The sequence below is a fragment of the Osmia bicornis genome, chromosome 4 (assembly GCF_907164935.1).
Source record: "Osmia bicornis bicornis chromosome 4, iOsmBic2.1, whole genome shotgun sequence".
Lineage (NCBI taxonomy): Eukaryota > Metazoa > Arthropoda > Insecta > Hymenoptera > Megachilidae > Osmia > Osmia bicornis.
This window is the reverse complement of record NC_060219.1, coordinates 3,350,872-3,377,980: the sequence shown is the minus strand read 5'-3', so window position 1 is coordinate 3,377,980 and position 27,109 is coordinate 3,350,872. Positions and strand designations below refer to the sequence as shown.

The 27,109-nt window shown below is 40.2% G+C and overlaps 1 protein-coding gene across 10 annotated transcripts in view; it reads left to right on the top strand.

The window, feature by feature from the left end:
• Positions 1-27,109, top strand: part of LOC114872988 (leucine-rich repeat-containing protein 24) — a 218,701-nt gene that overhangs the window by 153,296 nt on the left and 38,296 nt on the right. For 5 of the 10 annotated variants that reach the window (XM_029180839.2, XM_029180923.2, XM_029181017.2 and 2 more), the window contains one exon: positions 11,077-11,223. The exons of 2 other annotated variants lie outside the window; for them this stretch is intronic. The gene's annotated coding sequence lies outside the window, so the exon portion shown is untranslated. Of the gene's footprint in view, positions 1-10,609; positions 10,686-10,732; positions 10,998-11,076; positions 11,224-15,812; positions 15,832-27,109 lie in introns of those variants that run through there. 3 more of the 10 variants (XM_029181186.2, XM_029181105.2, XM_029181268.2) reach the window with 3 other exon arrangements.

Genomic DNA, 27,109 nt, shown 5'->3' with positions numbered 1-27,109 from the left:
AAAATATTTTCTCGTTGAATTTACGCCTATATTGTTGTGTGTTAAGTATTATTGCGAAAATAAACGCGTTAGAGGAGCCAACAGCGATCAAGAAGTCGGACAAAGGAGCAGCTCTTGAGCTTCTTGCTCTTTAGCTTCGAGCTGACCCAGCTAAATGACTGAAAGTACTGGAAGAATAAGATGTCCTATACTTTGTACAAGGTGTAAAATATCCTTTTTCCTGATTGCACTATCCTATAATTTCAGAATATCCTTATATCAAGCACATTCAACCAGAAAATGTAATTATGCGGTCTCAATCGGGTAACAACTTCGTGCTGACACAGTGAAAACAGATAGATTCGATTCACCGCAACTCTTTGTTCGAAATTGTTTACTCTTCTCTAAGAGACGATTTGGCAAAGGATCCGCGGGCTAGGATACTTCATAAGAATCATCAGAATATCAGAGTTCACTGTGAAGCCGCCATCTCGAGGAGTATACTTTCACACAATTGATTCGTTCCGTGAAATCGAGCGGCACCCTCAGCTACCAAGAACAATGGTACTCTCTCCCTTTTTTCCTAACCTTTCTCTTCTTTTCTCCATCACCTTTGCCCTCTTCAATTCTTCTTCCTTGTTCCCTTTTTTTCAACCGATCGTTCATTCTCACCTCTTCTGCTAGTATTCACCCTCTCCGAATCCTTTTCTTCGAACTCGCGCGTCAATGCCGGCGAACGCTTTGAACTTTTCCAATTTTCATGCGACGAGAGGGGAAACAAGTGGGAAATTCTGGATTCTGACACACGGAAGGCGTCGATTATAGAGGTTTGTTCAAATGTCTCTGATGAACGTATCAGAAAATTGAAGAATTTAGCATGCAGTTAATTGTATAGAAATTTTATCACCCTAATTATAGTTTATATTGTTTTCTAAATTTCTAAATTGCAAAATATCGACCACGATGTTTTATTCTACTAATTTTATTTATCTATAATTGACAGCTCTACCGATCCTACTAAATTATTCGAGCAGAGCTGAATTATTACTTTGTTACTAATTAGTTCATTCGAGTTGAATAGAGATAATGGGCAAACTGCGAGTATAAATGCGCGGGATACAAGCATTAATTATACAGGATGGACTACCGTTTCATTTTGTTGGAAAAATGTGTTTGTGTTAAAAATAAAATTTCGAATGAGAGTTTCAGTAAAGCTTCTTGCTTTAAAGATAAAGGTACAGACTAGCACGGGTAAGAGAGAATCGCGACGAATACAGTTTTTTTCTGTTATCTTCAGCAAGAATGAAACAAAAAATTATCACTGTACCGGCTACGGCTACGGCTACGGCTACACGCGTAGTAATTACGTGTACTAATTCGTATTCGTTACCTACGTCTCATTTTAAAATGATAGCGTGACTTCGTGAAATTTACAACCGGCTAGCATAGAACGTGCCATGTAGAACGGGGTTCTTAGAGCGTACTGCTCCGCAGAAAAAAAGTTCAGTCAAAAGGGTTTTACCTTAAACGCGGGGTCTTAATTACTTTCACCTGCACTTCTTTAGTTTCAGGAGGAAAGGTGTATATCCATAGCAACGTGAATTTATATTTTAGAGTAATACTACACCGTGTCTGGTGTAAGGGTATGTACGATATTATTTCTCACATGATTGAAAATATGAAAAACTTTGTCGTACAAAAAGACCCGTGCGTCGCCGATTTTCCGGGCAGATCTTTGATATCTATACGGAAGCATAGTGCAAAGGGCGTCTAGAAGCGAAAATTTCCGGATCCCACTTTAACGAAACAGAAATTAAGTCTTCATATGAAACAATTTTCATGCTTTCAGTAATTAGAGGAATAATGGAGTACATACCTCCACTTAAGCCGGATATACTGTGTGTCCAGGGTATAAAATATTCATTTCCCGTTTCGAAATTTCTCGTTAGCCGAAACGTTCAAATATTTCTCGACTATTTTGGCAATGGCAAGAAAATTGCGATAAAATATTCCAGCAAAAGAACGTCTGTTTCGTTACCTGTTCTAATCGTTTCGGCCAGTTTTCCCAGTGCCGGTCAAATGAATTATACCGGTGTCCGCGTTTACTCGAATGCATAGTTAACAAATCGACCGTGGAATTTGAATAATTTAAGCAGTTCACTAGAGTTTCAAACAAAGCTTCTCTGTGTGTGTATATGTTGCGTCACGTGTGCAAATTTAGCGGAGCAATAATTGCGTCGAGAGGATTTGTTAATTGAATAGAACCGTCGCTTGGAAGGTACAAAAGCCGGCTGAGCGCATAAGCTAATGCTTTCAACGGTTCCAAAATCGTTCGATGTACACTTGTTCGTGTCTATTCTACTTATTTTTGAATGTCGATCGAACAGACAGAAGCTGAAGAAATTGAAATCCAACAGCTGGAATCAATTCAATTTACTTTATTTAAAAATTTGAAATCGCCAACTATGTATGCAAATTTTTCCTCAAACGATATCGCTAGAAATCGTGCGTTTAATTACTGGAACACGTGACTCGGTAATCACCGGTTTGCAACACGAGTTTTATTAACGATCATTTTCTGTTTGCTCTCTTTTCTACTATTTTTATTTTCTTTTGTTTGACTTTTTTCATACAGCTTCCCGGTAAAACGTGTCGCGAACAATTATCAGCTTCGTTACCGGGCATGCTTTATTGAAAGGTTAACATGCAACGTTATCGTAGAATGCATCGCGTTTCAGGGTACCTATATGCATCGATATTGATGTCGTCGGTGTGCTCGTTCGAAGTAATTAACGTGTTTGTCCTGAAATGGGTTAAGAGGAGGGATGGAAACGCAACGCAAAGTCCTCTTCAAACTGAGGTAAATTTTCCCTCGTTATACATCTCGTGACCAGAAAATTGTGCATGTAATGAAAAGCGAAGCCACGAATTGAAGAAGATGGTTCGGTTATCCCAGTTCATCCGGCTCTTCCTCGATTCAACATCGCGCGATTGAATCAACCAACTGGCCCGTTTTATTAGACCTTCTCCATCCATCATTCCCTAAGAAAAGGAGACACAAAGCCACCGAGGATTCACTGCCCAACTCCTTTTTATCCTACCATCTACAGCTTCTTTAACCTCGTTTTTATATAAACTTGCCTTCTACGAGAAGTTTCCATAGCAAACTTTCAAAGAATTTGAAAAACTGAATCAGCTACGACCTTATATGTATGTAAACATTCATTTATATCTTGAATATTTTTTAATATCAAAACAAAAATTGTAAATTCTAGCTCAGAATTAAGTTACGGCCTCTCTGTTATGCGTATTCAACGAATTGCAATTGAAAAACGACTCGTTGATCGTCGATCCGGCGACGTGTTAAGATTCAGTGGAATCGCAGAGGTGTTTTTCGTGGATCTAGGTATCGCGAAACTCAGCCACCACAGCAGCTATTCGATTCCTCGACACCAGTCGACGTATTTCGTGGTTAACCTTGCACCGTATTCAGGGGTGGCGACGAACGCGGGGGTCACGAGAATGAATAGGTTTATACGTGGCTGCGTACTCTCTGATTGAGTCGATTCCTCGTGTTTCAGCTCCGTCGTTGGTGGTGCGCGTTCGCCAATACACGTGACCCGAACAATTAAGCCAGCCCAATTATCGCGCATTCCATTCTCCAGTCAATCGTAGCGAGTCCGAGGCAATCATTGCCGTTGTTCCTTCATAATCGTCCACCAGGTAGCTGGACGTTATTGGATCGCGAACGCGTGCGAATTTCGTTAGCCTTTATATTGCATTCTAACATGCGACCGAACACCAGATCGAACCGCTAATTCCATGCCAAATTAAGGCATTATAAACAAAAGCCTGGAGTTAACGTTAATCTTTGGGTGGGATAGGTGGGTCTTTGCTGACCCAGTCTATCATTTGGAGTCCAGATTTGCTTTTCATTTTATTTTAATTCCCATTTTCAAAATTTTACACTCTTTGAGTATCTAATTTTTGTCACCGTCTGTGTATGTTCAGTAAATCTGGGTCGCGATTGATCTGGTTTGAATATTAATATCAATTCATCGATCGAAGCGGTCAGCGAGACCACAGGGCGCAGTACATTATTTTAGTCGAATTTACACCGATTCAGAAACATTTTCAAGCGAGTTCACTCGTGCATGTTATATATACAGGACGCTTCCGTGTGTTTAATTCCGAGGTCTGGCTATCGGTTGTATCAATGGTAGGCTCTAATGGTAGCCGGTCATAATTTAATAACGGTAATCGTAGTTTGCCATGTACGATTAATTCCGCTGAAATGGCACCGCTATCTCTCCGCACAATGATCATCGAAATCACGATTAGCAGCAGTTGCGTACGCTTGCGCGGTCAATTATGGAGAACTTGTTATTATGTGTAATAAAGCGTGGGTGGTTTGTATACGTGTGTCGATTAACCAGGGAAAGGATGGCGTCTTTGAACAATTGCACTTACAAATCCACGTGTCACTAACTAAAATGTTCGTTCCAGTTTGTCTGACTTGAACATAAAATTCTACTTGAATCCAACGATTCGTATGATTTTTTCTCTGGTTTGTTAGGCGAAATATTGTTGGAAACTTGACCCAAGGATTACAATTCAAGCGAACCCATTGAAAAGCCGAGAAGTACGCGTATCCAGCAGAAACGCAGAACTTCCACGGTACACGAAATGCCCTCGTGATTTCTCATCTATCTATAAACTTAATCCGATAATCCGCAAAGTTTTCTACTTCGAAAGTGAATGGATTCTAAACTTCCGTCTGGAAAATCCAACCCTCGTCGGAACGTCTTAACAAAAGAATCGTATTAAACTCCTACGGTACCAACGTCTCGTATGTTCACAGTTTTATTATTCGATCCCATCTTCTTTTTTTTTTTCCTTCCATCGACCTTAGTCCTCCAATCTTCCAGGTTATTCATCGAATACGCAGAACCTCCCTTGCACATATTCCCGGAACCAATTACGTTTCGATCGGGAATCACTATTCGTAACGTGCATAGCCGTTTTATCAGTTTACCTCGACATGTACCGCGTTCTGTTCGCCAGTTGGTCGATTTACGACTGATCCGAAATGCCAGTCAGAATTTCATTTTCGAGGAGTCGCGTTCGCCATCCTCTGGGAGTCGTGCCCTCCTCCCTGCAGTTCCCTTCTTACAACCCGCGCATACTTTTTTCGGTAAATTTAAAGTAGCTTCGTCATTCTGACAAATTTTCCATCTTGACGTTGGTGATCGTAAAAAATGATTCGGAATCGTTGCTGGAAGTTCGCGGTGGAAACGCGATAAAAATATATTACCAGGGACGGTGAAATTCTATGGCGTGGGCCATGAACGCTTTAGACGAAAACGGATCCGATTTCCGCGTGAACAGTGTCTGCTAAACTATCCGCGGCATCAATCGAGATTAATGTTCCGGCCGAGCGATGCCATTCGTCTTCCTCGTTGCTACGTGACTCGCTCTTTTGCATAATGTCTTGTTCCTGGGCGACGTCGAATTTCGCGAGGCTCTCTGCTTGATCTCCGTTCCGTTAAGCCTTGAAATATTGCACCCTTTATCCAAAATTTCGTCATGCGGATGGAACACTACACGAACGACGAAAGAGTTAGACCATTGGCAACTTTCCATCGGTGTGTTTCGCATTGATGCGAGCGAGGCGCGGTTGTTGCAAATAGATAACCATTGCTTTTCTCTTGAAGCGAATCGAATCGTAATCGAGTGCTTTCTTATCCTTTCGTTACAATTTTAGGTTTGTAGAATTCGAATTAAAGGTTAAATTCCGTTGGATCCGAATAATCGGATATCTTATCGTCAGCCTTGTTTTATTACGGTGTTTCATAATCCTCTTAGAGTGAATGGGAATCGCATCACACTTATATAATCGGGAATGGGTATTTGGGAATACTATGTGTTTCATTGGTATACAAAGGTCGCAAGATACGGAGCTTACAAATGACTTAGAGTGGAACAAAGCTTGCTATGGAATTGAACCGAGAGCGGAATGAAACTGAGCTCGAACTACAATAGAACTGAACTGGAACTAATTGATACTGGGTTATCTGAGGGGTTGTATAGGGTTTTAACGACTCCCGGGGTAATAAATCATCTAGTCAAAGGTTTCTAATTGATCTTTACCGTCTGTTTAATCTACATAACCATATGTTATCTGTACTAAAAATTCAACCAGCAAGAATAATAGAGTCTGTGTTGATAATATAATACATCGTCCTGAAGTTAAATCAAAAGTTCTTCTTAATTTAACTAATTAATCGTTCCACACTATCGTTGTTCAGGAATCAAGGTAACAGAATAATCAATGCACCGCATAACGTCTTTGTTCCTATCCTTCAACACGAGAACACGGGTAACGTTTAACTCCTCGAAGTACTTATCGTCGATGCAACTTACGACTCCGGTTCTCCATCGTGCAACAAGTACGGCCCCATAAAATCTCGCTAACTCATTTCTCCTTATTTTCCCCGTAGCCGCTTTAATCCGATATCTTTATCCCGACTACGAATCTACCTTCTCGTTCCGGTTCTTCGCGTTAAATTCAACCACGGTATCGCCGGTTATCGCGAAGCTTGCAGTTGATCGCTTTCTATGCAACGCCCTTCGTTCTTTCCCGTTGACCCTAATACACCGATTCTGTTGGCCCTCATCGGTAAAGAGGTCACTATCGTGGTTCGATACTCAAACGACCTCGACCAGAGAGCGGAAGTGGAGGAACGTCACGCTAGACACCGTGTTGATAATCTTGCTGAGCATGCGTGTATTGTATGTAGTGATAGCCGAAATAACGGAGACCCCCCACGGTGTTAAATACAGTTCCACAAAGAATTATATGATCCATAAGGTAACGTTCCACCCTATACACGGTGTTCGACAAGATAACCTTCTGTATGCTTCGCTACCCCTGATGTGCTCGTTGTTATTCGGATAGGAGCCTTGCCAGGGACACTTATTAGGGAAGAAATAGGAAAGTGGTATTCTCTTCGATCCAATGAAGGGTGCATCGAGGGTGAAACGAGCGACAAACGGAACCGACATTGTTGCTATCAGCGGCACGAAACATATCTTGTGTGTATACGATTCGGATAAGGGAAGAACGGTTTAAGGGAAAGAATTACTGATAAGCACAAGAATGGCCGAACGTCGTGGGTGTTGGAATTCTTTCTCGCGCAGCAGTTTTAGCAACGTCAGATAACGTTACACCCTCTGTAAAATCCGGTTCTTTGAAACTTTCAAGCGCAAGCTGGATATTTGTTTGCGGTTGGAGGAAATTAAAGGAAGCCGTGAATTTTTCATTTCTTTTTTTAAACATAATGGTCTGCTGCAGTTGCAGTGCTCGTGTATCAACGTTAACACGTTTCTCTTATAATTCGTCTGTAATTCTGTCTGTAAAATCGCGAAATTCTCTCGTTGAAGAGTGGATGCTGCTGTTCCAGAACTAGTTCGTTCGTTTTTGAATTACGAGCCACGGATCGGAAAAATCTGGCCACATCGATTGGCGAAAGAATGAATTACCAGGGAGCACTCGTTGTTCCGTGATAAATAGCCAAAGGTGTTGCCGTTTTTGTCTGTTCCGATTATTGTCGAACTATCGAGAAATAAATGGCTCTGTATTATTGCACCTGTGATCCTGTGGCCATGAATGGATTCAAGTTTTCCTTTTTTGTTCATCGAAAAGATATTGCTACGAAAAATATTTCATTCGAAGATACACGTTTTTTATACTCAAAAACGAAGGTGTAATTCATTTTCCTTGCAAGATGATTTTAAAATAGAGTAGTTGAATATCTTTCCGGCGATTCCTACTTCCTGTAGACAAAAGACGTTCGACTTAATAAAATGCTACGAAGGGAATTATTCTTAATTACTTCTCGATTCGCCGATCTTTTCCTCGAAATTGAAGGAACGAATGAAAAATGAAAGTTTATCCGGGTCAACGGTGATCCATAGTTAGTAGATCCACGGCGACGAGAAGCATCATCGATTGGTTGAAAAGTTTCAACATCTGCACCGCAGGAAGACCACTTTTCTGACTCAGTGAAGCTGAATTAATAGCCAGTCACTCGATCGATTTCTTTTGTTGATTGTTCTTACCCTGTGAGAGCCTTTTTCTTCGTCCTTGCATTCGGAACTTTCCTTCGCTACGTTTATATCCTTCGTGGCATTCTTTGAGGCCCGTCATGCCGACTTTTTAATCAATCTCTAACGAAAAATCTCATTTATCGGTAATTATCTTGGCTCAAGTTTTATGTTTTCGTGATTTTTCTTCGAAAAGTTAAAGTCTAGTATAAAAGGATCTTGAAACGATTATTTTTGTAAAATGTTTAAAAAATATATGAAGGAAAATTTGTTTAAAAATGTAAAAGTGCATACGTGAAATTAAAAAAAAATTAATTAATACATGTATCAATGATGATTTCATTCGGAAAAGTTTGCAAGTGGCAGAAACGTTAAATTTCACTCGAAACAAGTGGGTGACAGGTAAAATATTAGCAAAATTGTGAAAAGTTTAGCACGGCGAAAAAATTGCTACGCGTAAAATATAATGGACAGAAACTAGGAGAGGAAACTTCGAGGAAGTTCAAACAAGTTCATTCGAAATTAACTAGCTTTAGCCACTAATTATAATGGTTCGCGTAACGTGACGCTTCGGGTCTGAAACTTTTCGACTCCCTTGTGTCCCTGATATCGTTTGCATTAAACTTTCCCGCGGAAAAGAGTGGAAAATATTGTAAGATAATTTCACGTTAAGCACACATGCGACAGGACGTGTGCTGCTATGAATAATTAAATCCCATTAAACGATCCTCTACATTTTTAAAAAGCAATGTAACCTTTATTCGTTTCAAAGCTCACAATTTTCAAGCGTAAAAAATTGTACACGTAAAAGAACAGGCGTAACCGTTGACCACACCGCTGTCTCATTGGCTTCGTCACAATTCAGACTAATTTACCATCCGACTAAAACGTTTCCATTCGACGTATTCCCCGTTGAATCGTCGATTGTCTCTCAGTGTTCCATTGTGATCAAGCGACGCGCTCGTCCACGAGTCTTTCTAGCCTCGAATCGGCGTACAATCAGGGAAAGCGCAAGATGGCTCGAGAAGGGACGAGGAGGGTTGCGTTAAAAAAGTGTCGAAGAATGAGAGTGGTAGCGTGCACGAGAAAAGGGTTGTACTCCAGAGAACGTGGTGCATAACTTTCAAATATACACGAAGCCGAATATACCGCTAACGCGTTCGTTGTATAGAGGAACGGTATATGTGTGCGAGTTCGTACGCGACGTCACCTTCGCGACGCCAATGAACCACCCTTTTAAGCTGGTCCCTCTTTCCCTCGCGCGCATTTAGATAACAACAGCGGCGCATACACCGGCTATAAGTACGGTTTCGCGTACACCTAAGTACGGTTCCATCTAACCTTACCTTCGTGTGTCCCTTGTCATCGAGTATTTTTCGCGAACACGTAACCGCGGTTCCATCTAACCTTACCCTCGCGTCCCTTGTCATCGAGAACATAGCCGGGATATAATTGTACAGTCGAGCGCAACGATATCTTCCCTTGCTAAGAGAAACAGAAGAGCCATTAGAGATTTCTCTACCTCGCGCTTCTTCTTACCGAACAAACTCATCGTTGCACGAAACTGTGCGTACGTTTCCTCCTTATCTTTCTTTGTCTTTGCTTCTTCTCTCTCGTAGTATCAGCTACCAGAAGCCGCGAATGAATTGAAACGACCGTGAAGAAGCGAGAGGGAGTTCCATTCGCTTTAGAAGCGCGTATGGCGAACGTGCAAGGAGATTCAGAATGTTCACAGGGTGAAGATTCGAGCTGGTGATGTCGCGAAACTGTTTCAAAATTGTCTGTAACCTAACCATACCACGTACTCTCGATTTTCGTCGATGATGTTTTACATTTATGATTCGATTCTGCTTTCGAAATGAGAATGGAAACGTGCCAAGTTTTGTTCTTAAAATGAATTACATCGAGATAGAATTACGTTTAAAGTGGAATTACTTTTTCTGCGATAGAATGCATGGATTGCATGGAAATGGTGTAAATCAATCTTCCTTTATGGACAGCTTTTCATTCGTTCGACTGTGTATATCGATTTACTCGCAGTCACTGCTCTATTGAACCCTCTCACTCCCTTTTGTCGCATCCACTCAACCTTTCTTTTGTAGACCTAGTGCTATTCGAATCAAGTTGCAACCTGTCGAAAAATGCTTAATAATCTGAACTTATCAAACTGTTTTCGGTAACTCCTGTTTCTCGCGACACTTTAAATATATGAATTTACATTGTTCATAGCTCGAAGTGTTTACACGCCTGTTTACATGTCCAACTATGTCCACAGGTGTGTTGACACAATTAGTGAATTGGGTATTCCGAGAACCGTCTAACTGTGTTTAATCGTCTAACGTGTTATTCTTGAATGGTATCAATCGTTTTATTACTAATTGAAATGAAATTAACTGTGGATCCAGCTTATATCGAGCAACATTTTAAATCGCCACTTTCGTTCAAGCTGTTACGCACGAAATCAAATATAATAATTATTTTGTTCCATAGACTCGTAACAATTTATCCAGGGCCGCTCGGCTAACGACGGCGTTCGAGGAAGAGATAATCCCTTTGCATAAACACTGGAATCATCGGCCAACAGTGGTAAACGCAACGGAGTACGACCGTCCTTTCATTCGTTCTCGAGCCTTCTTCGAGACAGCACACGAACAAACGGAGTCTTTCGAAACGCAAATATATCGTTCTTCCATCAATCCTCAGTGCGCGAACAATAGAAAGCAATTTACAATTCGCAAGAAATTAACTGAACTCGATTAATATCGCAAGCGCTGCAATTAAAGCCAGTGTTGAAAAATGTACGGCTCGTGTAAATTATCATTCGCTCGGGCAACAGGATCCCGGTTGTATCAGGAATTTAATAACGCCTCGTCGCGTCACGAAAAGTGTTGTTTCGATGGCTGCTACCGCGGGTACCGATATCGATCACTCTGTAAACCCGTCACCGAGGCTGGCGATTTAATGAAGAACCATCCATCTCGGCTGTTTCAGTGCCGCGGATACCCGGGGACCGTGGTTGGTTACGAGAAGGTGGAATCTTCGAGTCAGCGATCAGCAGCGACACATTGATGCTTCGGCGATCGATCCACGGACCTAGTGACGAGGCACCGACGCGCCGCCAAGGAAATCTCGACGAACGTGAGTAAATCCATTCTAACGCCGCGTAAAATTGAATCCTCGTCTCGCCATTGTTCGCCTTCGAACACACGCCGATTCATCCAGCCAACTTACTGCACCCCGTCAATACCAATTTCGTTCCTTCGTGTAATAACCAGTCGGCTAAAGAGCCAACGTATTACCTACGGTTAGACGGTTGGTTTTACGTTCTAGATGAGTTTTGTGACTCGTTTAGTCGAGTGCAGTGGTGTTTTTGAAGGGAGCCTTTTATGAGGCTTGCGCTCTATGTATATCGGTGAGGAAATTGGATCGTCCGAGGTTTCTATACTTAGAAATCCTTTGAACATTCCGAGCGTTAGGTGATAGAGATCGGTTTATTATTTAAGAAATATTCCAAATTTACCGTAGAAAGTTTAGAATACACTTGGAACTGATAGACTGCAAAATTCTAGCAAAATTTCAATCGATATTCAATTACAGGGAAGAAGAAGCTTCTTTGGCTTCTATTTCGAACGCGAATAATCCAAGGGAATACATTCTTCTCTCGTAAATTTCTATTCTCTAGAGAAGTACCTATCGATTTCCACTAAAAATACAAGTATCGTTCCTTGGAAACTTGGATCGACCGATAGCCAATACAATACCACTTTCCAGTAATTCCACCATTCGTTACACGGCTCCATTTAGCGTTGAAACTAGCGGCAGTTATGAATCTGAATGCGAGTGTGAATGAGAATGCACCGCGGTGCACCGCAGCTTGCCCAGTAATTTTGGTCTTGCCCCGGCCACGTGTGCGCCTACATGTCGTGGGTAACGTAATCAACCCTTAACGACCCTTTCCTTTCCTCCTCTTTCTCTTCTGGAAAGAGACGTTTCGTGTCTTTGAATGAACCGCTTTAACATGTGTATATTCCGAAGCAATCTGAATAGTATATTTATTAAGCAAATTCTAGGTACTTGAAACAAACATTCGAATTTATTTTCTGTTCAAAAAATCTCTGTAGACAGGATAAGTTATTACTTATGAAATGTTTAAAAGAACTACCATTGTGTACATCTTTCAGAAGCTATATTTCAAATAGAATGTTCAGTTGCTGTCAATTTTATTGTTTCTCGTGTCGTGACAAGTGGGTGTAACGAGAAATATCGTTAAACTCGATATCTTCGGGTCCTTTAACCGGATTTCAGCAGTAATTCACGTCGGAAAACAACGAGTGTGTTTCGTGGCAGGGAATCATAACGAATTGCGATCGATAGCAGCACGTATGGTGGTAGGTAATCGGTATTAGCTGAGGCTATCAACTAACCGTGACGTCGATGATCGGTAGCGGTACGAAATAATCGCAATTAGCTCGGGCTATCGACTAGCTAGAAGGTCGATACGTACGGTACTGCTACGAAATAATCGCGATTAGATGGACTCCATCAGCCGGCCATAACGTCAATTTCACATAGCCATACGTTTTTCCGTGGAAGCTCTCGAAACCCATTTGGCCGATGACGTAGTTCCGCGCTACCGTATTCCAGTTTCGTTTCACCGTATGCTCATGCGTCTGAAAAGGGTTTGAAACAGGGTCACCGGAAACGGCTTCCCTTTCAAGCCCTCGGGACGTTTTCTATTTCGTGAACAACGCAATGGTACACGTTTTTTTATTCCTCTATTCTTGATTTCAAAAGCTCGATTCCGAATTGATTTGATATCTCGAGAACCGGTATTCGAATTTATTCACCCCTTAATATTGTGGGATAAATCCTGCTAGTTTTTCCTTGAAAGCATTCAATTCGTTACGAATCTTTCTCGCAACCGTGTAATAGTATGTACTCCACTTCCTTTTGTTCCGAATTATATCTTCCACGATTAACGGTCAGCCAGGATTTGTCGATCGAACATCGACCAATATTTTTCTCACTGTCAACGGCACATTGATCTACGTATATCAATACCCTGGATCAGATCGAAAAAAGCTACTATAAACTCTGACCAATTTTACAAGCACCGTTTCGATATATAAACTCGTAAAAGCGAAATTTAATACAGCGACCAGAAACGAGAGCCGGGTATAACAATAAAATATTTATACGTTGCAATGATACGCGTCGAATATTTCGCTCGTGTCGCTCTACCGGTTCTCTACCCTTTTTACCCACCCCTCCCAGTAAAATATAATATTGAACGTTCGATTCGCGAGTGAAACGTATATTTCACATGCGATAACGAAACGGCAATTTCTTGTGGGAGAGAATTCGATAAAACGAGCCTTCGAACGACGACTAACATCATCCCCCTGTGCTTGATTCTCTACGTATTCGAACGCATCTTTGTCTGACGTATTCCGTCGGGGATTCAACCTGTCGACAACGAGACAACGTCGCATCGATACTTTTGTTTATGATACCTGGGACCATTTCGTCGAGCATGAATCTCGGTTCTCGAGACATTCTCTAGGGGTACGTGTAGCACGCTTGCCGCGTCGAAAAGTCACGTTTCCGTCGTGTAACTCTTCGTTCAACGAGACCTCGTCGCGGATCGAGACACGAGAGATAATCAACGGATCGGATTGTTCGACATCTTTATCGTTACAGTTTGCAGGCTTTCGGGGTTGAATTTGTTACAGGTAACATTTTCAGACCCAGCTGTACAATATTCAATATTCCAAAGAGATGATATGGTTCAAAAGGTAATCTATATTCTTATTTAACCGCTTGCCCTACAACATCGTGACAACATTGTGACGCGATTTACAGTTCAAATGTGTTAAAGTTGATTAATATTTTTAGTATGATTGAACTTTGAATTTAATTCTAATTATAATATGCTCAGTCAAGGATCGTTGAATGTTATACATACATGATATTTCATTTTTCTTTATTTGTTTCAAAATTAAGCAATAAATAATTAGCTCTGTCTGATGCAACTATCGAAAAAATCATAGGCGAAGGTGAAGTAACCCTAGGATAATATTATCACAATAAATAATACTGCAAATTATGTATTTAGAACAATAGACTGCACAAATGGTAAAATTTGCCAATGTCACTTGAACAATCACTCGGGAGCACTTGAATTCGATCAAATTTAAAATGTATAGAATCTCAGTTAAATAAACAGACACTTCGTTTCGAATCGTAAATCATTTATGACAGAAACGTTGCTAGCCATTCAGGTTACATTTGTTTCTTTTTCTCTAACGCTTCTCGAATGGTACAGGTTGATCCATTTGTCACGGTCGTTTCGAGTAACATCCCCTCGGTTTTCATTTCACGGAGAAAATTGTTTTGAATCGTGAAAGGAAGATGCTGCGACTGGTGAATGGCTTTTCTTAAGATGTTTCATGTTTCCTTTTATTTTTTGATACGTTAACTGTCATGGTAGTAATGTGTTTAACGCGACACGTACATTTTTCAAAATAAATCTTTTAAACATTGCATCAACAATATACATTGTATATGTATCAATTATCGGAAGAATGTTTAAGAGGACAGAGATACATAGCTGGTTAGAATTCTAACAAGAAGACGCAATCTCACGCTAGATCGAAAGCCGCGCTTATCTCTGGAGTGTAGAGAAGCAAGCGTGCGCACCGTAATTTTTAGCAATCAGCCCGGCCCATTTCCCAACCCCTCCTTATTCGTTTTCCCTCGCGTAATCACGTCCACTCGGGGAAACTTCTTTGCCAGCGCTTCGGCAAACAACTCGTAACTCCTTCTCTATCCACGAGAAAAAGTTCATCCCCTACCGCTGCTGAAATACGTATTCGAGCGATCCGTTTATACGAGCACAGCAGCGAGACGTGGAAAAAGGGGAGGATCGATGCTAGGATCGATATAGGAAGAGGAAACGGTTGAATCGAGGACAAGATTAAAAGCAAGCACAATTCGCGAGCAAGTTGCAAATGCTGACTTTTATCTGCAGCTAATCTATGTGTTCCTCCGACACGATACACGATCTTCGTATTTTCAACGGCGCGCAATAAGTGTCACGTGCTCGAAACCCGGTGCTTTTGCATTTAATACGGCTACTTGAAAAATTGTTCCCGATAACGTGAAGTTTCTCTCTACTTTGTACTGGCAGGTTCAACTTCGTACGTACGCCCACCACTTCCGGGCTAAAGTCGTCGTTAAGGATTAATTCGAATTTCTTAGTTTCGAGGGGTTCGAGTGGTAAAATACAACGGTAAAACGAGCGCAATTATAGCGTAATTACATTACAAAATGTCGTGTCATTACAAAACCGAGCCTTAATGTATAATTTTAATACGTTTAATATTGTAAGCTCAACATCACGAATTTAATATAATTAAATAGCAGAATGAATTTTTATTTCAAAGGTAGCATGTAGAAATAATTCCTAAAACTTTTTGAATATTCCACATGGTGAAGCACGAGATGAAAATTCAATGCATTCGAGCAATACGAGTTTCACGAATAAATCACGTCACGGAACTTTGTCTTTTCGCCTCCTAGGTGATTCGATGAAACAATCTCGCACATTTTATAAAGGATGACACATAGTGCGAGCTCGATCAAGAATCGCTCACTTGAGTGAGATATGGCGTTGCGTGTATATCGTGTGAAATGTAAATTCTCGCAAAAATCGCGGTCGCACAGTAAATAGTATTTGGATTTGCGGTAAGTCAATATTTCTAAATAAATCTTTTGCTTTTTTTATTGTCATCTGCGATATGTAATTTAAATGGACGAAATTAGAAACAAAGAGTTATTTTTTTATAATTCTTATAATTTAATTTATTGAAATAATTTATTGCATAAAAGTTTAGGATTTCTATTGGATTCAATTTTAGGATTCAATTTGTTAGTTTGCAATCATGTTTTACGAGTCTTTGTATCTCATCAGATAGCTGCCACTATCATATCGTGTCACTGTCGTGACGATAAGGTGTTATAACCGGGAATATACTGATATGAATCCTGTCTTCATTCACCATAGTCGGTTATTAGAGGTAGCGTTATGAATTATTTATTAACTAGGTAACATTCGCCAATAAAAATTGTTGTGTTTTCTATTGTAGTACTTATGATTAACAATCAGAGACTATCAACGTTCGTGAATTATACAACACCGTATTCTATGAATCAACTTCTATATCTTGTATGAATCATTTCGCAATGTAAAACTGGAACAAAAAGAATTTCAATGAAATAACAATGTCAGATAAATGTAATCGTTATTCGTGAATTATCTAAATCGTGTCTGAGTTCTACAATTTTCGAATTTACATAACGATTCCACACCCGCACACTTCTAATTGCAACGTTCCTATTATCCACTCACCGCTGATCAATCGACATACTCGTACAATTAGCAATTTTCATGGCGTTTAACGTGTTAACTTCCTAATCGCAAACCACGTTTTTGACGTCAAATAGAATTCATAATAAAATTGACTACACAATGTACCCTACCGCGAGAAGCTAATTCTAGCTTATTCGATCATCAAAAAAGAGGGGAATAAAACTAGCGAAGTAAAGGGTTAATCTTCTGGCGGAGCCATCGCGGAGATCCATCTCAATTAGCGCACGTTATTACGCCGGAACAAGGTTCAGCTCGCATTACAAACTACAACGAGAAAGCGGAAATGACGGGCGCTAGGGCCAAGTTAGTTCACGTGGACGGACTGTGGGAGGGTAGCTTTCGCGAGGGGTTGGAGAGAGTACTTTCGCCTGCATACAAGCGGCAAGATAACGGGCAAATTTCAGGGTTGCCGAATGGGCTACGAGATGCACAAACCGTGGCCCACATTCCCGACTCCGCAATAATAATTCCCAGTCTGGTTTTGTATGTGCCTGTAAAGGGTGTGTGTGTGCGGTCGACCTTTCATTCGAAAGATGAAAGTTCGTACGAGGTTCGTACACCTCGATGGAGTTCATTAATTATGATCAGAGAAGCGTGTTTCAGTGTAATTTTCAAGGCCTCCGCTTGGCTATTGTAACCAGTGGATAATACATCATTATTATTTCATTCCGTAATGACTGAGCCGCCCCTGGTTACGCAGGCTGGGAAATGCGCTTGAAATTAAATTCGAAACGGGAAAATTAAAAGCGGACAATGACGGAGAATTATGAACGGTATACATTATTCATGGATTCGGGTTGCCATCCCATACAATTTACGGCTAATCATTTACGACACCGTTTATTATGGTCCTTTGTGTCTATTTTGCAAAAGTAATCGTTCTCCATATTTCATTCTTTTTCGCTTGACACCTTGATGGAATAGATAAGCATTATAACAACTTAAGTGGAGTACACTTCAATATTTTCCATCTGGAAGATTAGAATTCAATTCCCATTACTGATAGCTCTCCATTCTTCCCAAATTCCAATAATAATTAATCACCGATGACGTATGTACACCATGTCTACATGAAAAGGGTAAATCGCGTAACACGAATGAATAAAACCTTCGGAATTTCAATTAAATTAATATAGATTCAGCGCGAACCAAGCCAAGTACGTAATTGGAAGCGCAAAGTACGAAAGCCGTAAGGAGAGAGATAGAAGGAAGAAGCGATCTCCGTTTCCGTTTCAATGAATTTCCTGTACCGATATAGTAGTTGAGTCCCGTGGCGCTAATGCTCGGTAACTACGGTATACGAGACGCGTTCAGCCCTTATTCGGTTGCTTTTATCTGTTTATCCAGCTAGCCGACGACGAGTCGGGGGCCACGAAAATTTGAGCCGTGTGCTATGTTACAGCGCAATGAGGCTACATCGGACACGTGAAATGTGTCGGCAGTAATTGCCACGGTAATTACGGTGCGTCAGTTCGCCGACCACTGTCTGTGTAATACGAGTATAAACGTGACTTCCTGCGTGGAACTGCTGCCAGTCTCTTCCTCTTTGTCTCTCTGTCTCCTTTCTCTTGCCACAGTGATATCATGAACTTGGCCAAAACGAGCAAAAACCTAATGATACCACAAAGATTCTACTTGCGACACTTGATTATCTTGCTGCTACGCTCTTGTATCCTTAGCTCGCAAATTAATGGACGAAAGCTTGTTTCTTCGTGTTTTCTCCTCTCTCTCTAGATATCTTATCCTCTTATCTGCATACTGGTTTTGCTTTGTTAACGTGCCACGATTTGATAATGAGGACCATTAATGTATTAGAAATTGATGAAAATAAATATTTTTAATTTAATCTTTACTAACCCTCGATGTGGATGGATTGAAATTAAGATTAACTAAATTAAAGCTCTACGAAAGGATAACATTATAGAAGCTTAGATTTCTAAATCAAGGATTTCTCGATAACGGAAGCTGCAATTACTCGGGTATCTCTGTAGTGTGTCGAGTAAAATGCAGTTCTTGATAATCGGAAATCGAATGATCGAAACTCCATTGCAAACAATTTAACTTCCTCGCCAGTCGGTCGTATTTACCCGAGTGCAATTTAAATAACTCATCGACTCTTATTAAGCCGTATCTCGGCTATTCTCTCTCAGCGAGAATGGATTGAGTTATTCGGCTTGTTCGATGCCGGAGAACACCGCCAATTCGACGCTTGTTCGCTCGCGTTTAATATGAAAGTAAAATCAAACACGCGAAAGCTTTGCCAAGCTTTACCGTGTTTAATTCCGAGTTCGATCATCGAATTCCTTCGGACTTACTCTGTAAATGTAACAGATGGCACATTACATATTTGAATGAAACTTTCTCCTTTATATTTTTTATTGAGACTTTTTGCGAAATTTTCAGATTACCGATTTCTCAAGGATTGAAATGTTTAGTAGTCGAAATCGATACTTCCGTCTGGGTTAAGTCTGATTAATTCATGTATCTTACCATTGATATCACAAAATTATTTATAAATTTTAAATGTGAAACTGGTTCAGTTCTGCCTTTTACTATTAACGTTTCCCATGATTCATCATAAATTCTACAAATCATGAATGATTAATGTAACTTCGATAATGCAATAATTTATACTATATTAATAATAAAAGATAGTAAATTATAGGCTGAAATTTGAAAATGATTAATTGGAATTTCACCGTGTTTGACTACACGTGTCTATTTTCACTATGTCAGTCAACGCGTTGACATCGTCCTGACAGTTCATTAATTTCGACGCTCGCTTTTCAATCGTCAGTATTGTTCAATGTTCCTTGTGACATTTTACAAACCACAGCCTATTGTAAATTACTCAGTGGTAGGGCAAGATTGTACATTGCGAAAGAACGATGAGGAATTTCCGTGGGGTTCGTTAATTAATCGGGTCGAGCGATAATTTAACCGAGTAGCCACGTGCTCGTTTTACGAACTCGGCTTTGTTTATTGCTCCGGGAAACCGTAACGTTCGAACAAATCGTCGGTGGTTCGCGTGTACGACGGTAAATCATTGGCATCGTTACTATCGGGACCGGGACTCGCACGTGCGTGGATATGAATTATGCTACTATCTCCTAGATCACTATTAACGCGAGTACGCCTTGAATATCGAGTCGGACGAAAAATTGCGACGGGTTAAAAATAATCTTATCATCCATTCTTAATGAACTTGTTTCTCTGTTATCGCTACAAAGTTTTACTATTAAAATTAATTACAACTTGTACATTTTCTTCATCGCTGATAACCTCCTACATGGCTGATGGAGTCTTCTAGGTTCTCTTTGTAAAGCATCGTATCGAAAATTGTAAGTAAACAATCTATGAGAAAAAGGAAAAAGGGATAATTGATCACTCGGACAACTTTGTTCTTAAGAGCTATTACCTCTTTCAACGCGAACACGCAATTAAGGGAAAACAATGTTTTCCTCCTGTTAAGAGATCAAGCAAATGGATCCTGTCTTTCATATTACATAAGCAGTTTCTTTTTTTTCTTTTCAAACCATGCTACAGACGAGATTGCGGAACGTTGCTCTTTTTCACCCACTCCGTTTATCAATCTACTTGGTCGGTCTTTATCCTGACGGTATCATAATTACTTCCATCGCAATTAGTTCCAGCGAGACCTCGAGGGGCCAACGATCCTGTAGTAAAGCACGGTAACAAAAAAGGTTAATACATCGATGTCGGGAAAACACCGCTCTGGTGATTCTGCAATTACTTATCAAGAAATCGCAAAAGCTATAGTGTTCAGTGAAATTATATCACCATTTTAACGCGTCAGAAGTTTCTAAATATATTAAGTTCACCTATATAGGTAAAGAATACCAACAACTTATGTGGATACTGTCCGAGTAGAAATAAATTTTCTGTAATTAGAGCTTTTCAATGGCTTCATAATTATCGAGCTCTCCTCTTGAACCATCTATCAGATCGCTGAGATGTTGAAAGAATGCTTGGTTCGTACGCTCGATAGTCTCTCCTCATACGATTAATTCTCACCGCTGCGCGTGTACCTTTTCAGTGATGCTCGAGCGGGCTCAGCCTCGGAGCAATTCGCAAGTTTCAGCCCTCGTGTCTATGCGTGTGCATGCGCCCGTATTTTGCTCGTCATTTGCAGTACACGCCGCTACAATGGCGGACCTCGTTTCACCCTGGTGAAACTCTCGATGGGTTCAATTGCTAGCCGCGCATGCAACACCACGCGCTTCTCTTCTTCCTCGGCTCGATCCGACGTCCAGCCGTTTCACCGATATTGCATATGCTTGCTTATCGGTTCGATACTTCGTTCCAGACCGAGCATCGCCTCGCATACGTTAAGGAAATCCGTTCGTTGATCATGGTGATTCGCCGATCCCTATCCTTCGATCTGTCGAGTTTTTCATCCCGTTTACTGATACCCGACGGGTTAAACGGCCATGCGTTTTTCTCTTATAACTTCGTGACTCTATGAAACTGCGCTGTCTTAACGTGATTGGAATTTTAATTAAATTAGACCGGCTTCTGAACGATGTTCGCTCGTCTACCGAAGAGTGATTAACACTTTTCGCCAGACGAGGATCGGCAGTTTTTCTTAATGGAAATGCGAACGGATGAGGAATGAATAGCAGGCGACTCGTAGCCGATCGGTGATGTTAATGATTCAGTTAATGAGTGTTGTCTGTTAGATCTGAAGGTTTCTTCCTAGACAAATTAAAGTGAAAGCTAAGTGCGCGTGGAACAGCGTAGGTACTGTAGTGATACATTAGTAACATGTAATGTATTACACACGTCATTTGCAGTTCTAGCAGAAACCAATGCATAGCACGTCATTTCAGGGTAACTGTATTAATTGCACGGTGAAACAATGATGTAATGATTTATTAATTAATCATCAGCACGTTTGACAATGATATTTAACATTTGATTCAAAGCTTCTCGAGTATCTTCGAAAATTTTCGATACTCTTGTAGAACATTTCCGTTTCAATATGCAAGCATTCACGATCTCGGTGCAGAGAGAATGATTAACACGTCGAGAAGACGTTGATGCCGGCTTTGTGCTAGTCTGGCCCGATTGTATCGAGTCTACGATTCCTTTGATCGATACCAAGGCGCTTTCCCGTCGAAATCTCGTGACATTGTGAAACGTAGACCGACACGAACAGCTTTTCCCTTAGAAATTTCGTGACTTCGTGGAACGAAGACGAGCACGAAGGCGTCTTCTACACGTCACGATTACGTGCCGCGCTTTTTGTTTCAGCCTCGATTACGAATTTTGAACGTGCTGGTAAGAAAACGGGAAAATCACTTCCGTAAGTGGACAACCGTAACTATCGTTTTCGTTCATCGCGACGTTGAAAACTTTTCTAATAAACCACACGCCACGTCTACTTACTCTCGTTTCTTCAACTTTTTTTTTTACGATATTGAAATCCTTACGAGAGGCACGATATTATACTTACATTTTGTTTCGCGATACCGTTGCCATGTACCCGACAGGTGGTTGAAAATAAGTCAATTAATTTTTCGTTACAACGGCCGTTGTATGATAGTCTGATATCAATCATTAATATTTTGCACAGAAGCACGTTTTTTAATTAATAGGTAGTCGATTTTCGACATAAACTGAAATTGGACGTAACATTACTAGCCTCGAGGCTAGTCACACAGTACATTAATAAAATGTTGTCGGGATATTTCCCAGTGCGTACTCACGGCCGAGGGAATTAATTACGCTGAGTTATTACGCTTCAAAATCAACGTGATAACGATAAATTGCTGGACACGTCGAGAAGATGAGCGTGGATAAATTTTCCACTTAAATTTTAAAATCCAATACCCCCGTATTAATAATCGTATCTCGGCCGACATGACGATTCATAGATCTTCTTTATCGTATATTATCAGAACGCGTTTCGAATCGGCTAGACCGCTACAATTATGATTTCATTCTGCTCGTTCTGCAGAAACGCTGACTCGCGATAATATCGTTCGTCGATATTTCCCGATCGCTAAGCACGCAGAGATACGATTACGTTTCGTGGAACTCTGAGTTTACGATTGGCAAACTGGATCCGAGTTTCGATTTTGCTAATTAATGCAAGAGAAAGATTTCGTGCCGGCCGCTTCAAATTTCCATGTCAATTAAAAATGCCTCTGTACGAAGTTCACTAATTACTGTTATTCAGAAAGAATGAAAAGAGCGAAGTACATAGGTATTCTATTTTTAGATATTTTCTCGCTTTTGTTCTTTTTCCCCTTTTTTATTTTAATTCATCAATTACAATGTGAATTGTAAAATATATTTGTAAATAAGCAAAACGAGTTGCCAACTCTTATTAAATGCACAGCGTATATTATGTTTTACGCTGAAATATTTTTCTGAAAACATATTCATTAATTTAACAAACATACTAAAATTTCTCGCAGGATTATATTAATGTTTCTCTCGTTATTCCATCAAAGTATTGTATTAAAATACATATAAACGCGTTGCAAAAATGAGATTTACGTGTTTCAGTTTTTGTTTATTAATATAACGAACATCGATAAATGTTAAATAGGAACAATGGAGAGTTCACGTCGCCCCGTTACAGATGGTATTGATACTGTATGAGAAAATAAAACGTTCGACAGTCCAATTGCAGAGAATAGTTCCATAAATCTAAAATTATGGTCAGCCAGTTATACAGGTTTATGATACATCGATTGTTGTTGAAATACGACGATAATATTTTTTTTAAAAAAGGATTACTTTATCGATTTCTATCGTTGCTCAAATCCTTACAATAGGAGAATAGCAATTTCTATTCAAAGTTTACTGTTCTTGTTATTAATGTCCATTTTCAATTCGGTAGTAAACGTATTAATATGCAACAGTCTAGTATTATCTTTCACTCGCTTTTGTAACTTGTTTCTTTCAAATTCATCATTTCCACCTAGGGGTTTAATACCATAAAACTTGGTACACAATTTCGAGCATTCACGTAAAACTGTTTAAAAAGTACATCATTGCCCTGCATCGTATTCAAATCCCAGACTCATTGAACGTCTCGTATATTCCCCGATGATCGAAAACAATAAATTCAGCGCAACGAGAGAGGAGGCAACAGGATGTTACCTTTTGCAAACGCGATCTACGACGCCACGAATCTTTCTTGATAAAAACGCAAATGCGTTGGATATTTAGAGAATATACGTACTAACGGGCGTGTACTCGTTCGAAAAAGAATTCGCCAACGTACCAGAATATATATCGATGCTTTTACGACCGAAGCACACCGATTCTGCTCGATCGCGTCTGCTGCTTTTCTCTTACAATGCATAGCGACATCGAGAGATATGCATATCCCTTGTGCATCTGCTATTCAAACCTGGCATCGCAACTAATGGCTCGCTCCTGTACAACGATCGCCTTCGTCACGACTAATATCACGAGTGCATTCGTTTTTCAACGAATCTCCGGTGATTTTTCGACCCAAATGTACACAAGAATTTGTCGAGCCTTGGATCTAATCCAGGTATTTGAAGGTATTTGAAGATTGAAACTGCTTTTTTATACTGTACATTATTTTTGTACCATCCTCTATACCGTCCATTAGTTTTTATAGTAGACGTCGCTTGGTAACCATTTCAACAACACTGTCGGTAGAAATTTTGAATATTAACTAGCAATATCGCATCTTTACTTGCGTTAGCCGGTTTCAACTTCAAAAGGGCTGCCTTTAAAGTTGACCGTGTTTTAGAGTAATCCGGTAAGATTGCACGATACTCGATAGCATGCCGTGGGCTAATAAACTTAACGAACAAGTCTAGTTTTAACTTAAGCTCTCTGAATTTCTATCGGGCAATGTTTCTTAATGTTTCCTTTCGGTGATTGACAGACTTCATTGTTCTTTATACTTAAAAAAAGGAAGGTTATTTTCAAGGAGCATACGTTATAATTTTGCAGAATCATTATTTTTTTGATGTTCTATACAATTGTATAGAAATCTTGCAAGAGTGTTAAATTCACGTCACATAAATGCAACTAAAGAAACACCTCCCTAAGAAATATGTTCCTCATTACTCCCTGCTCGTTATTTGCAAGTGTACACATGACTTTAGACTTTCACAGCCATGAGATGCTTTTCTCCAACGAGAGAGAGAGGGAAGAAAATATATGAAAATCTTTAGCGAGTTGTGGCGGTACGTTCCTTTGTTGTCGCGCTCGATTTAAGCATGCTTTTCTCTGCTCGCGAACGTAAACAGATCGCACATTCGCGGCGAAGTATCTCTTCAAATTGCTTTGTACTTTCATATCACGTGCTAGTACAAAGATTCCTACCATGATGTTGTTGTTGAACGCAAATAAACGGCGACGTTTATAAAATACCCATTCCTGGAGCGCAATCGCCACCGTAATAACGAAGTGGCTGGGATAGTTTCAATTCTTCGTTTCCTTTTGCCTTGCCTTTTCCAACGAATGGAAAGAGAGGCTCGTTTGCGGGAACTCCGTGGATTTCAAAGCGTTGCTCGCATGATTTTCCGCTCCCGATTCGACGCGTTTCCTCTAATAAACGGGTCAAAATGCTCGACGAGATATTACGCGCGCTTTGATGAGAAAACACTCGCGTTTCGACCAGTTGAATGGACTGAATAAGATTGATGCGAATAAATATGGAATTTGCATTTGTTGGCGCATTTTGCACGCTGGAATCCCTTGAGAACATGCAGCTGCGTAATGGGTATTCTGGAACGAACGGGATGCACGTCGTTCATCTTGTTTCCAACAGGTACATGAGCGTGATTGCTTGTCACTTTCAACAATATGGATTATTTTTTATCTGGTTTGCGTAATTTTTAGAAACAAATAGCTTCTCTGCAAAATAATTCTTTTTTTTCTTTCATTTTACCGTCTATATTCGTTCTTATACTGTTTGCGGAAAATATTCATATCAGTTTCCTAACGCTAATTCAATAATTGGCTAAGTAATCCAAGTTAAAATAGCATATCATTCGCTTCTCTGCCTTGCTACACTCATCCAGGTGAATGTGAACAAAAGACCCGGAACGGACAAGTGCGTTTCGTGTTAGATCCAGTGGTGAACTCGTTAGCAAGGCTAGCTAGCAGATGCTCTCTTAGATAGGGAGCAGTTGGACGCAGGATCTGCATGTATATTGAAATCGATGGAGAGACAAGAACTTGCAGGGATAGGATCAGTTTGAAAGTCTCGTTGAAGTACTATCTGCAGAGGATGCGCTATGCATTTCCAAGTAATAAAAAAGTAAGCTCATTATAAATATCTGTTGAAGCGTTAGGTTATTACACTCGTGAAGTATATTCACATAAAATGCGTCTATATTTACATTTCAAAGTATCGTTTGTCTTTATTGATACAACTTTAACTCAATACATATCGACATACCTAACGCGGTATGCAATTTTGTCTCTAAGAAAATGCACTTATCAATATCATTATATTTTGTATTTTCATCGAAATAGAAGTCATCACGAACGTTAAGATAATCGGTTAGAAGTGATTTAGAAAATCAGTTTTCTTCTTTATCGAGCATTATTATGTCTCGTTGATTTTCAGGCTCCGCAAATAGCGGCCCATTGCAATCGAGCCTTTATTTTATTGCGCTGTCGTTCCCTTCAGCGTACCACTAAAACGAAGCAATCTATTTCCCGCAAGACGTCTTGCACACGGTTGGTTCCGTTTACGCGCGCGTCTTGGAGCCCGTTTATTTGCTCGCTTGGCACGTACGCGGGCACGGATGCCCACGCGTGAAGACGGTCGCGTGCGTCGCACGTGTCTCTTCTCTTCGCGTACGCGGTTTCAAACGCGACGTTCTACGCTCGCATAGGCTGCTAACACGTTGTTATCTTGTTACTCTTATTTGTTCGTAGTGACGTTTAGATCGTGTTTGCTTTAACGATATTAAAGCGTTCATTCGCGCGCTAAAAACGATGAATGGACAATAATGGTTTCCTCTATCTGTTTATACGCGATTTAAATTGTACCTAATTATCTTTAAAACGAGATAATTGTTTCACGAACATTTATATAATAGATTAGGTTGTACCGCATGAAATTACCGATATTCAATTAGCTGACGACTGATTTGAAGAATTTATTCGATTTAAAGCTGGGTTTACACGCTCGTGCGATTTGCACAAACTGATTTGCGTATGCAAATTTGCCGAAATTAACTGAATTCATAACCCTGTTTACAGGTTCAGTTAAATTTGCACAGTTTTTCAATTTGTTCATTCATTTTACTTGGATGGGATCTGGAATATATTATTGCTTAGTCGACACTGTCTATAACTGAAATAAATCCTTTCTACATGTATGGGGTTTGCGATGAAATGATTTTTTTCGTTGGTATACATTTAATAATATTTCGCAATGCAGAAGTCTGAAACTGCGGAACAATCAGCGAACACCGTCTTCCCGAAAGATGCGAAGAAGTGCACTTTCCACCCTGTAGAATCCTACAATCACCCTCCGGAAATGGTGCCAATTTCTACCACGATTCGGCTATTACCGTGGCGCGAATAATGCGAACTGCAAATCGCACAATTCGCATTCAG